This window comes from Triturus cristatus, chromosome 12, assembly GCF_964204655.1.
Source record: "Triturus cristatus chromosome 12, aTriCri1.1, whole genome shotgun sequence".
NCBI lineage: Eukaryota > Metazoa > Chordata > Amphibia > Caudata > Salamandridae > Triturus > Triturus cristatus.
This window is the reverse complement of record NC_140595.1, coordinates 398340552-398354177: the sequence shown is the minus strand read 5'-3', so window position 1 is coordinate 398354177 and position 13626 is coordinate 398340552. Positions and strand designations below refer to the sequence as shown.

The 13626-nt window shown below is 44.6% G+C and overlaps 1 long non-coding RNA gene across 1 annotated transcript in view; it reads left to right on the top strand.

The window, feature by feature from the left end:
* Window positions 1-5361, top strand: part of LOC146776011 (uncharacterized) — a 51678-nt gene extending 46317 nt beyond the window's left edge. The window contains exon 3 of the long non-coding RNA XR_014972155.1: window positions 5226-5361. This is a non-coding gene — a long non-coding RNA (uncharacterized LOC146776011). The remainder of the gene's footprint in view (window positions 1-5225) is intronic.
* Window positions 5362-13626: the final 8265 nt, after the last annotated feature.

Sequence of the window (13626 nt, the reverse complement as noted above, 5' to 3'; positions counted from 1 at the left end):
AGGCAGAGAGAATGGTGTTGATTTTCCTAAAAAATTTAGCCGGTATAGGAACTGGAATATTGGAGATAGTATAAAGAACTATTGGGGAAAGCATCATTTTAATCGTGTCTAGGCGACCCCACCAGGAAAGGTAGAGCGGATGCCATCTGGAAGTGAGATCAGACAATCTCTGTGTACACATGTTAAGGCATAACGAAACAGTATCGGGAAGGGAGGGAGCAATTTGCAAACCAAGGTATTTGATGTGTGAAGTATTCCAAGAGAAATTGGATGCAACGAAATCGGGCTTGTAGGTAAACTTATTAAGGGGTAAAATTTCACATTTGTCGTTATTAAGTTTATAGCCAGAGATTTGGGAATATTCATGGACTTCAGTTAAGAATGCAGGAATGGAGATGGTAGGATTGGAAAGAAAAAGAAGGATGTCGTCTGCATAGGCAGCAAGTTTAACGTGTGTTTGGGAAAATTGGAAGCCATGCAAATTAGGATTTTGGCGGAGTTTCGAGAGAAAGGGTTCTAAGGCCAGATTAAAAAGGAAGGGGGAAAGGGGACAACCCTGACGAACTCCCCTACCTAAGTTCAAGAAAGGAGAGACTAGGCCATTGGCACAGACCGCTGCTCTAGGGTTGGAATAAAGAAAAGAAACAAAGGAAATAAAATTAGGACCAAATCCAAACCATCTAAGGGCGGAAAAAAGGAAAGTCCATTCTACCCTGTTAAACGCTTTTTCTGCGTCCAAAGCAATTGCTGCTAGTGAACCTTGGAATCGCGATGACTTGGATAGAACATTGAACAAAAGTCTGGTAGTGTCCGAGATGAAATGACCTTTGACAAATCCAGACTGCTCTGGGCCCAACAATTCAGGAAGAAAGGGGTCTAATCTTATGGCAAGGGATTTAGCATATATCTTATAATCAATGTTAACTAGAGAGATTGGTCTGTAGTTTTTACTGTACTGGGTATATTTTCCTTCTTTGGGTATTATGCAAATGTGGGCGTCTGAAAAAGTGCCAGAGGAGGTACCAGTGAGGATAAAGGAGTCAATAAGAGAGTGTAGTCTAGGTAATAGTAGTTTAGAGAATTGCAGATAAAATTCAACTGTAAATCCATCTGGACCTGGGGCTTTATCCCTCTTAAGAGACTGGAGTGCAATGTGTAATTCGGAACTGGAGATGGGCGTTTCAAGAATGGATAAATCAACAGGAAAATTGGGGGGAGCCTGAATACTAGAGAAAAAGGTATCAAGGGATTGGGTAGTAGGGTGAGTTCCAGAAGAGTAAAGCGTGGAGTAAAAACGGGAAAATTCCTCTAGAATATCAGCATCAGTGTGCCTTAGAACGGAATTAACATCAAAAACAGATTCAATATTCAATTTATGTTGTTTAACTTTCAAATAGTTGGCTAACACCCTCCCCGCTCTATTCTTACCTCCATAAAATTTTGAGCTAGATTTCAACAGGTATAACGAAGCATCATCAGTGGACTGCTTATTGAATAGCATCTTAGCTTCAATAAGGGTAGTCAAACTTTCCTGCGAGTGGGAGGTGTAAAAAGAATGCTCCAATTTTTTGATCGTGAGGAGAAGTTCACTAATACGTTGGCAGGCAATTTTACGCTTTTTAGCCACATAGTCAATGATGAAACCCCTTGCTGCAGCCTTATAAGCATCTCAGATAGTGTGTTTGGGCATGTTGGGCGTATCATTAATGGCAAAAAATTCTAAGGTAAATTCAACAAAGGAAGTTGTGAATTTGGGATCAAGAAGGAGAGTATTATTAAAGCGCCATCTTTTTGGTCTAGTGGATTTGGGTAAGACATCAATATTAACCAAAACAGGGGCGTGGTCGGAGAACAGGATGGGTCCAATATCGGCATGAGTGAGGGATTGAGAAATGTGATGGGAAAGAAAAATATAATCAATGCGGGACTGTGAATGGTGAGATGGGGAGTAAAAGGTAAACTCTTTAGTAGTAGGGTTACATAAACGCCATGCATCAACAAGTTTGTGTTGGGATATCGCCTGACCAAATAATTTGTGAGACTTGTTAGGGATATAGGATATTTTGGAATGCCTGTCTAAAAAGGGGTCCAGGGGCAAGTTGCAATCGCCTGCCAGAATAAAATTATCATCGATGTATTCTGAGATACGGGAAGCCATTGTACGCCAAAAGGCGGTGTCGCCGCCAGTGGGTGCATAAATATTGAGAAGGGACATGGGGACACCCTTCGAGGAAAATTTGACATACAACCATCTGCCATCGGGATCTGAATCAGAGGTCAGGAGCGAAATAGAGAGAGATTTGCGAAGTAACACAGAGACACCATTTCTTTTACCATCTCCGGGAGCAGAGATAACATTACCCACCCATCCCCTTTTGAGCTTAGCAGCTTCGGTATCAGACAAATGTGTTTCTTGCAAAAAGGCAATGTCTGTATTCAGCTTGGCTAGGTGGGAGAGAATTTTTTGCCGCTTAATGGGAGAGTGAAGACCTTTAACGTTCCATGATACAATACGTACTGACATTAAAGATTATTGAAAAAGCAATGTGGAAAGAGATTAGAGCATTGAGAAAAAGCCTCATGAAGAATAGAAAACGCAGAAAGAGAAAGGAAGAAGAAAAAGTAAAGAAGAAATAAAATAAACCAGAGAAAGAGGATTAGGAGAAGATTAAAAGGTACCATAGAGATAGAGGAAAACTAGAGTGCTACTAAAATCAGTGAGACGATAAAATACAGTCTAGAGACAGTAATAAGGAAGGTCCAATAAGAGAGAAAGAAGGACATGCGTAAACAGATCAATATAGAAAAAGGATGAGAGAGAGGACGGCTAAAAGGAGAGGAACATAAGTATGAGTCAAGGGGGAAATGAAGTGGTTGGGGGAAAAAATGGACAAGGAAAGAAAAGCATGACCAAAAGATGCAGTAAAGAGTAAGGAAAAAGAAAGAAAATATGAAAAAGGTCGCAAAGAAGATATTGACACCAATGAACCTGAAAACATAAAAAGACAAATCAAAGTCAAATGAAACAAGGCAAAAACAGACAATCCCATAAGGGTTTGAGGGATACTTACATAGGGTGGACTAGGGGAGAAACAATCAGGAGCAGGAACAAACAAAGACGTACGTGGAGACAAGGAGAGGGGGGTAGAACCAACTGGAGAAGGCAAGGCACTCGGGGTCCGTGAGACGTCCGACCAGAGGAACAAGACGGAACACGGGAGAAGAAGCTATGAGGGAAGGAAGATAACAAAGTTAGGCGAGAACAAATGACAGAAGCACAAACAAACAATGGATAGGGTGAACCGAGAAACTACAACGCGAATAACAAGTAATTCGATAAACAGCAAAAACTCATCAGGAAAAATACATGTCTAAGAACATTTGAGTTAGAAAACTCAGCAATACATAAAACTGGAGCACTGTGCTACAACTTCGGAGAGAGTCACGGTGGGAGAGAAGAGGAAGGTTCAGAAAGCTCCATGTTGGTCTGGCCGCATGAGTTCAGGAAGCTACTAAGTCGTGTGGGTTCTTCGTATGTCGTAGTTTTATTGTTGTAGGTGACTTTGAATAAGCAAGGATGAAAGAGACCGTATCTGGCACCAATGGAGCGAAGGTCAGGTCTCATATCCAAGAAGGCCTTACGGCGATTTGCAGTGGCTCTGGCATAATCTTGCGCAAAAAACAAAGTGGAGCCCGACCATGTGAGGCGGGGAGAGGCTCTGGCAGCTGAAAGAACTTTAAGGAGATCCGTGTATTCCAGGAAATACATTATTACACCTCTGGGCTTTCCTGGCGCAGAAGGAGAGGAGGGAACTCGTCCAAGCCTGTGGGCGCGCTGGATATTGAGCGTTGTGTCCTCGGGCAAGTGTAAAAGCTTGGGAAGAAAAGACTTGAAGAAGTTAATGGAATCACTCCCCTCGCATCCTTCCACCAGGCCATAAAGGCGAAGATTGTGGCGCCTGTTTCGGTTTTCTAAGTCCTCCACCTGCTTCTGGAGAGAGGAGATCTGTGCATGCAGATGGGTGACCTTGGCAGCAGAGTCTTGGAGAGAAGAGACATCACGTTCCACTGACGACACTCTTTCGTCCATCAGAGCCCAACTGTCAGTAAGAACCTGTAGTTTGGCGTTGGTTTCCTCCATAAAAGGACGTAAGGCCCGTATCTCATCAAGAAGTAGCTCCATCGAGACAGTCGAAGAGGACTTGGGAGGCGAAGGTGGATCTTTTTTCAACCTCTTAGGCATCGTTTTCGCTGAAGACTGTGAAGAGGGATCCATCTGCGACGACATCTCAGTGAAGGAAAGGGACTGAGAGGCTTCCAGATGGGCCAGTTCCGTGAAAAGCTTGGAATTTTTAATGTAATTGCGCTTATGGACTTTGGTGGAACAATCAGCCATCGACGCGGCTTTGAAGTGCCGGGTCACTAGGATCACACAGTGCGACTGGAAGTGAAACAGACGCTTCGCAAAGTACCAAGAACACAAAAAAATGAAAATAAAAAGAGAGTAAATATGCCAGGCCAGGGAGGAAAAATATCAAGAGCTGAGAGATGCTAAATGAAATCTCAAAATGGCTGCCGGGCTTGAGGAGGACAAGAAATATCCAGTAAATCACCAGAAAGCCATAGAAATAATAATAAAGTCACCTAAAAATGCAGGAGTGTGCCATCTGCGTCGCTAGTGGAGCTGGAAGCGTTGTGCAGTCATCCAAACAGCCAGAATGCCAATGCGCTGAAAGGCGCGTTGCTGAAGGGAGCCTGGGTATGTAGAAAAAAGAAACAAATTGCTGAGCCGCGACCGGGACAAAAAAGAGCAGCAGAGTCCCAAATAATACCGCCACAGCGGCGGAAATGAATTTAAGGCATTCCCGGCATCTTCAGGGGTTAAAAGCTTCCCTTTACGATTCGCGTGAGACTCGCGAACCGCCTGCAAGCTCCGGCTCGGACGGAGCCCTCACGTCGGCGCCGCCATTCTCTTCGGGCGCTAGCCACGCCCCCTGAAGTGCCTATCCTATTCGTATGCTCTTCTGTTTCTTTTGTTTTACACACTAGTTGCCTGAAGTGGCCTTGCCTCTGCCCCTCGCTCTCCTCTATGTGTTAGGCTACACCTTCTTTGCTTTTCAGGTGAGATGAGGGGGACATTGTGTATAATGTTGGTTTCCGTTTAAACTGTTAGTGCACTAGTATATACAGGCACGGAGCTCATATTGCGTTTGTCTCTTTTTCAGATCTCCCTCCCTGCGGTCCCTACCATTTCCTTCCCCCGCTCGATTCCTCAACAGTCCGTGTTATATTGTAAGTCGGACTTGGGGTCGTCCAGAGGTGGGCCCCATTAGAGCATCAACACAGCCCTGAGGATATCGGAACGGAGGAACCTGACATTATGGACTCTAAAATCTGCAATGCATCAAAATCTCACATGATGAGCTTTGATGGCTTGAGGGAGACATGAAAGAACGGAAGGTAACTTAAAAGAAAGGAAATGGTATAGGAGTGAAAGGGTGGGCGGGCTATTCTTGGCATGTCACATTTAATCATGCAATACCCATGTGAAGTGATTCCAGAACATATATCATGGTTTCCTATAACAGATTATTTATACTTGTCCAGATTTTTCCTTGTGAATTGAACTGTGACTTAATAAGCCAAAGATGATGAATCGATGATCAGTGTAGTGGCCCCTCTCTTATATATAAAAAAGCTCTTCCTTACCTGTCTAATTCCTCTACCCTACCCCCTGCAGTAGAGAAAATCAAGTTTCCTTTCCTTGGTTCTTGCCCAGCAAATGAATTTGTTGGAAAACGTGGTGGCAGTCTAGGCCACAGAGTGAAGTGGGAGTAACTCAGTGACAAATGTGCTGAATATAATCTATATAACCTGTTCCTTTACCTGTAGTGCATTCCATTAGATTCATTTTTCTCAACATCTACTTCACGGCAGACAGGATAATATACTAATATCCCCATTTCATTCATGAGGTGCGTGACTGACATAGTATCTTATTTATTATTCATCAGCCTCTTTGGAGACAGGGTAAAGCGAGAAATGCATTTGGTGAAGAGGATGACCATTGGAATTGGATAATTGTCAACTACAGATGCATCCAGCAGCAAAGAAGCAAAGGTGCTGGCTATCAATGAGCATGGCTTCATTATTTTAGCCCCACACACAACTTGTACTCCATAATAGTGCATAATGCCATACTCATCAATGAGAGGTCATTTGTTTTTCAACTCAAAGTGTCTGACTCTGTTTATAGTTACTTGAAAAGCCTCTAGAAGAAAAAAATATCTAATCACAGTTTTGATAATCCTGTGATGTTATACTCTGCCAGTCTGCCTGTTACTTTTCTGACACACAGTCACTACTTTTTTATGTGTGGTAACATATGGTTAAAAAAAATACATAAAATTGGCATTGTGATTCTCCTTATCATAATCATCACATCAAATAAATTCCAAAGGCCCTAGGGGACGAGCAATGTACTGCTACTGTGCCACGCTGTTATTTAAAACCATTGTTATTTATAATTGTTCTCAAAATAGCTGCTCCTGCTGGTCCATCTTTTACTGTTTTTCAAGCCATTGTTTGTTGTATTGTATATATTGTCGAGTATTAATTTTATGTACCACTATTTGTCATTATGATTGATTTATGTTGTTTTGTTTATGTTTCATGTGACCTTTCTGCAGTACATTTATGTATTCATAGCCAGATTTTTATCTAAAATTAATAAAATGATTTATATATTTTTATCTCTGTGAGAGTACACTGATTCAATTGATTAGGTTCCTATGTTAATTTAAACCTGTAAATTTAAATTCATTGCTACCTAGAAATGTTGTTTTTCCACAAGCCGGACTACCCGACAGGCAGGAGAGAGCGGCCCATTTGTGGAGGCAGAGGCTGAAGCATATCCAGCAGGAACACCGGCGGCTAGTGGTCCTGGAAGAGGAGGGAGAGAAAATCAGCGCACAGTTACCGAGCACCAGTGTAGCCGGTCCCCCTCAGCCTCTAGCCTCTCAACCATCCCATAACCGACAGCACCCAACTGCTGCCACCCCCACCAGAATGGCAACATGCCATTGCTGTGGCACATCCTGCAGCAGCTGGACACTATCGAGGGCCAGCTCACCTTGATGAAGCAGAGCATGGACCAGCTCCGGACCGGTGTCCATAGTGCCCTCTTTTAACTCTTTTTTAATATTTTTTTGGGTGGGAGGGATTTGTTGTTTGTTGGAGCTGGGTGGAAGGGAGTTGGGAGTGGGACTCGAGAGACTTTCTTGAACATTCTGAGTTTTGGGGCTTGGGTCAGTTTTCCTTGGGAGAGGGGTGGGCATTGATGTTTTTTGGGTGGAGAGGGTGGGTTGCATTGTAAATAAATAAAGGGGCTAACTATTTTTTATATTCTACATTTATGCCTAAAGTCATTTATATTACTTTTACTTTGCACTGCTGTCTTCAAGTAGTTTTATGCAGTCTGCTTATGTGCTTGTAACTTAAGACTAGATATAGCGTAGCAGTTAGTTATAGAGTCTAGGCTTATAATTCTCTAACTATCTTGACAATTATGGGGAATGCTGCCATGATGGGATGACCTAGGCTATATTGTGTGAAGGGTCTGAACTATGTAGATTAAAAACAGTAGCAGTTAATTTATTACCTACGAAATTACATTACATCCATAACGGTTGTCTGTCTTACCTGAATATACATGCAGCAATAATCAGGGGAGACTTCGCAACTTCACAAGCGAGGTCCCACTTTCAGTTCCACACATGTGAGCTCCAACTGTAGGATTGTTCTAAAGGATTGATTGATGATTATCCACTGTAGGCAACTAAATGGAAGTAGAAAGACTGAGTAAGTTGGTTATATATTTCTCAAAGAATTACAAACAATTGATACTACCTTAGTAGTACGTGATGATGATGACACAATGAAAGCCTGATTGTGCTAAAATAGAAAAAACTAGCATTACTGGTAAGTTTTGGCTAATGTGGAGCTAGCAGTATTATTTGTAAAATCCCCAAGTTATGAAAATTTGGCTCAAAGTATGGAGTCGACAAGCTTAAGTTAGGCGTTTAAGGTTAGGCAACACAAGACCTTAATGATGATGATGCTGAAAACAGACATTCTTCATTATATATCTAAAAAAACAATGGATCATTTTTGATGCACAGGTTGGTAATGGGCTGGTGTGGGCTACTGCTTCAAAGATTCTCAGTAAGCTGGCATTGCTTTCACCACATATGCCCCACCAAGTGTGTGATTCATTGATGGTGTAATTTAAGCCACACCTCAATAAATTGAACAGCTCGGAGGAAGAGGGCTAGGGGTTTGATGAATGGATGGGTAATGGCATTTGGGAAAAGGTTTGACGAAGACAAACACTATAACACAAGGCCAACATTCATCTGGGTAATAAACAGCAGCATATCATTTATCATCAATCTGTTGTTAGAAGGAAACAAAAGAATGAGTATGACAAGGTACAGATACATGCATTGCAAATAGTCCTTCTGCCCCTGAGTTCCAATTTACCATATATCTAAATGTTCTGTCTCCTAGGTTAGGGAGTAAACCCACCCCCCCATTTCTCTTAGTTAATATGATTGCTAAAAGAAAATTGTACTGTATTGAAGAATTGGGTGGTGCGTCTGCTTTCTCCTCCAGAACGTCCACTCCTTGTGATCTTATTGCACTGGTCCAGTAGTTAAGCAGGAGTGATGTTGAGCTCAGCTAGCTTTCGCCTTTCGTTCGTGAGGGAGCCAGATTTTTATCTAAAATTAATAAAATGATTTATATATTTTTATCTCTGTGAGAGTACACTGATTCAATTGATTAGCCTTCGGATTGTAAAAGAGAAACTGTATTTTATAGCCAAGGAGACGAACAGAAGGAAGGTAAGCTGTGGATGAAACGGAATTGCAGTATTTTGAATTGGTTTTTGTTTGATAAGTAACGTGACTGTTCTGGTATCTGAAGAACTGAGAAAAAATTTAAAACACCTCTGCAATTAAATAAATCTGGCTAACTGTGAAAGGACTGATCATCACCTAAAGGGAAAAAAGAGCGCATTACTCAAACCCTAAACAATTCAAATCAATAATCATCTAAAGAAATGTTCCATATTTCAGTTCAACACACACCCTCCCTGAGTACCTGCCACCACATGAATCATCAATCAACTTAAATCATCACTCACGCAATATGTCATTTACCATTGCAATAGTTGAAGTTACCTCATCCAATCCAAGACAAGCACGGGTAGTTCAGGTGGCATACCTAGTCCGGGAAGTAGAGTTCATCGTCAAACTCAGGTGGTTCAACCAAAAGTTGGTCAGCTAACACTTTTGATTCAATTTTGGGCCAATCACCATCTTCCTCCTCCTGTGCTGCTGTTTCAGGAACAGTGTAATAGTGTGGTATAAAATGTTGGTTCATTTTGATCATAGTCAATCTCTCAGCATTTTGAGGCAAGAGGCTGGTCTTTCTCACTGTGACGACCAGATCAGCTGCACTGAACACAAATTCAGCAGACACGCTGGCGACCGGACAAGCCAGATACTTTATTGCCAGCCTGCTGAGCTCTGGCCATTGGCTCAACTTCCCATACGAATACATCGATAGATTTTGATCCTCATAGACCACTTTTGGATCATCCAGATACTCCTGGAACATTCTGTGGATGGTCATTGGTGCTGCCAGTTTCTCTACCTGTTTTACCATTTCCTCTGAACTTGACTTGAGCTCTGCCAATCGAAACCGATACAATGTAGAGGTTGGGTCCGGTCCTTCTTTTGCTGTTGTTGTCGGTGTTCTGGTTGATGGTTTGGTTGACTTCTATGAGACAAGACTGCCCTCTGTGGAAGAAGAAGGCGCCCCCCCAGAACTGCAAGGTGGGACGCAAAGGTTCAGCCCTTCTTCTTCCAAGTCTGTGGCTTGCTCTACAATCCACCTCTTGTATTGTAAAGCATCCCCTTCAGACAAAAGGGATGAAAGTGGGCCGAATTTTTTTGTATCGTTAATCAAGCAGTATGGCACATATTTAATCTTTGGACTCAATGATGTCATGTTGCAGCGTTGTATCAGAAGCCAAGCACAGGACTAAACTCTCAACCAAGGCATGTGCTTCTGTGTTTTCAATCACATCTGCAGAGGCAAACCTTTCAGACACCTTTTTTACCTGGCCTTGTAGAAGATGCAGCAACAGGATAGCTTGGCCCATTTTACTGTCGTCTTTGCTAACTTCACGCATGAAAACCTCAAAAGAGAGCAGCATCTGTGTCAGGCATTTGACTAGGCCCCATTTGTCCTCATGCATGGTCATAGCTTTCCCAACTGCCCCCCACTCCTCTTTGAATGACATAGTCATTGATCTGTTTATATTGCTCAAACAGACGTTGCAGCATGTAAAAGGTGGAGTTCCAATGTATTGGCACCTCCTGTATCAGGGCTTTATTGGTGCTCTATTATTATGCTGAATAATCCACAGCTGCTTCCGGGCTTTAAAAGAATGGCCAAAATGTGTGCAGATTCTTCTGCAGTTAGTCAGTATGTTGCTGAGTAGGTCTTCTTTATTGAGGGATGTCTTGCACCACCCGATTGAGGCAATGGGCCATACTCAGGACCCTGAAATAGCCTCCATCTGACATGGCCCTGACTACTTTACTGCCATTTTCCATGGCAACAAATCCAATTCTAAGATCTCTGGGTCACAGCCATTCATACACCTTGCTGTTAAATCCTCCAAGATGTTTACTGCTGTATGCCTATTTCTCCATGGTGAACATGGCCACTGTTGCATCTCACCGAATGCTTTTAAAACTTTCTTCAGAGCCAAGACCTGAAGATAACTTTTGCTTTACCCCTGCAAAAGCGATCCAGTGTGCAGTGATACACATGTAATCAGGCGCCTGACAACTGGTCCACATGTCTGTCGTCAGGTGGATGGTGTAAACAACACTTTGCTGCAAAGCTTGTCCAACCAAACAGCGCTGGAACAAAATAGGCCCTACTTGTTACCTTCTATTTCGGGCAAATGGCTGCCACAAATTCTAAAAATCTCACTCATTCCACAAATGAAAAAGGGAGGTGGTCCAGCGCTGACATTTTTGCCAGCATTCCATTGTACAAACGTACAGTTGGGTGGTTTCGCTCGTAGGGCCCCTCCTGCCTAAACATGCCTATAATAGTAGCCTGGATTTTCTTCTTTTCTTGGAGCACTGACACAGGCGTCTTTTGAGAAGTAGATGCTATTTGTAGACTCTATGGTGCCGATTACGATCCGGTAAAAATTTTCCCTGTACGACTCGTATCCGGTCTTTTTACCGTACGAATCGTACAAGTGCCGTACAAACTGCCAATTACGATTCGCATGGTAAAAAGTCCATACGAATCGCATTGGGAATTATTCCCCACACGTCCTCGTGTCGGAAAATGTGTCCGACACGTCCTCGGACGAATCACCGTACAAATGTGAAAAGTGAAGTCCGACTGCGGAATCACGATCCATCCCGTGCGTCTGATGTTACAACCGTATGGAAAAAACACCGTCCGCACCGAACTCCCATTGCAACCATGGAGACATGTGCCCGCATACGCGCCCAAAACTCCCCCCAGCCCCCGTACGTTCGAGTCGTACCCCCCGTGTATGTACACCCCCACCCGTGTATGTACACCCGTGTACGTGTCGTACCCCCGTATTTACACCCGTGTACGTTCGAGTAGTACCCCCCGGGTATGTACACCCGTGTACGTTAGAGTCGTACCCCCCCGTGTATGTATACCACTCGTACGCCCGTGTATGTACACCCGTGTACATGTCGTACCCCCGTGTACGTTCGTGTCGTACCCCCCGTGTATGTACACCCGTGTACGTGTCGTACCCCCCGTGCATGTACACCCGTGTACGTTAGAGTCGTACCCCCCCGGTATGTACACCCGTGTACGTGTCGTACCCCCCCGTATGTACACCCGTGTACGTGTCTTACCCCCGTGTATGTACACCCGTGTACGTGTCGTACCCCCCCTGTTTGTACACCCGTGTACGTGTCGCACCCCCGTGTACGTTCGTGTCGTAACCCCCTGTATGTACACCCGTGTATGTGTCGTACCCCCGTGTATGTACACCCGTGTACGTGTCGTACCCCCCCTGTATGTACACCCGTGTACGTGTCATACCCCCATGTACGTTCGTGTCGTACCCCCGGTATTTACACCCATGTACGTCCGTGTCGTACCCCCCGTGTATGTACACCCGTGTACGTGTCGTACCCCCTGTGTATGTACACCCGTGTACGTGTCGTACCCCCCCGTGTATGTACACCCGTGTATGTGTCGTACCCCCCCGTGTACGTTCGTGTCGTACCCCCGGTATTTACACCCGTGTACGTTCGTGTCGTACCCCGTGTATGTACACCCGTGTACGTGTCGTACCCCCCGTGTATGTACACCCGTGTACGTGTCGTACCCCCCCTGTACGTTCGTGTCGTACCCCCGTGTATGTACACCCGTGTACGTTAGAGTCGTACCCCCACCCGCGTATGCATGGAGCGTACCCCCACCCCAACATTCTAAGTACGGAGCGCACCCCAGGCCCCAACATCACCACCTTCACACAACATCGTGCATGTACGAGTCGTACCAAGCCACACACAAGGACAGCACTGTACAACAAAATGGCCCATGTACACACCGTACACACGCAAAAAACGCACGTACACAACCAGGACAAACCAAAACGACACAAGAATACACCATTTGAATGGCACAAAGCCATAAAACATGTCCAACAACCACTAAAACAACACACTCACTGACCTGCAACTGCCAAAAACAAACAGAGGCCCAAAACACAACCACACCTTATAACACACCCACCCAAAGTTCAAACACAGCCACACCCACCAATGGACCAATAAAAAGGGCCCACACACACAAACCATGAGCCTTTGCAACAGACTCACTGCTGCCAGACCCCACAGACAACCTACAGCACCATACTAGAAGCTTTACCACACCTTACACTTGCACACCTTCACACACACACCTTCACAAACACCCCCTCATCACATTCACACACACACCTGCACAACCACACCCACACACCCACAACCATCCACACCCCCCCACCATCCACGCCCACTAACAAGAATCCAAAGTTTACTAGCCGAGAGTTGGAGGTCCTTGTCGATGAAATCCTCAGAGTCGAGCCACACCTCTTTGGAACATTGGTCAGACAGACCAGCACTTCAGCAAAAACAGCCATGTGGCAGACCATCGTCGATGCTGTGAATGCTGTTGCGGACACCAGAAGGAACAAGCAGGAATGCCAAGCCAGGTGGTACGATCTGCGGAGGAGGGTCAGAGCCAAGATGACCGATGAACACAACCAGGCCAACGTCACTGGAGGAGGGCGGGCCCGCAGACCCGTACACTACCATCCCTGGGGGGAGAGGGTGATGGCCATACTGCCGGTGGTGGCAGTGGACGGAGTAGATGGACTCCGAGAGCCGGGTGAGTACACAAACAACTCACCTCACATGGGGGGAACGTCATCCACAACCAAACTCACAAACAGGCACGCAACCACCCCAAGCTATCGCATGACTCAACCACACTCCA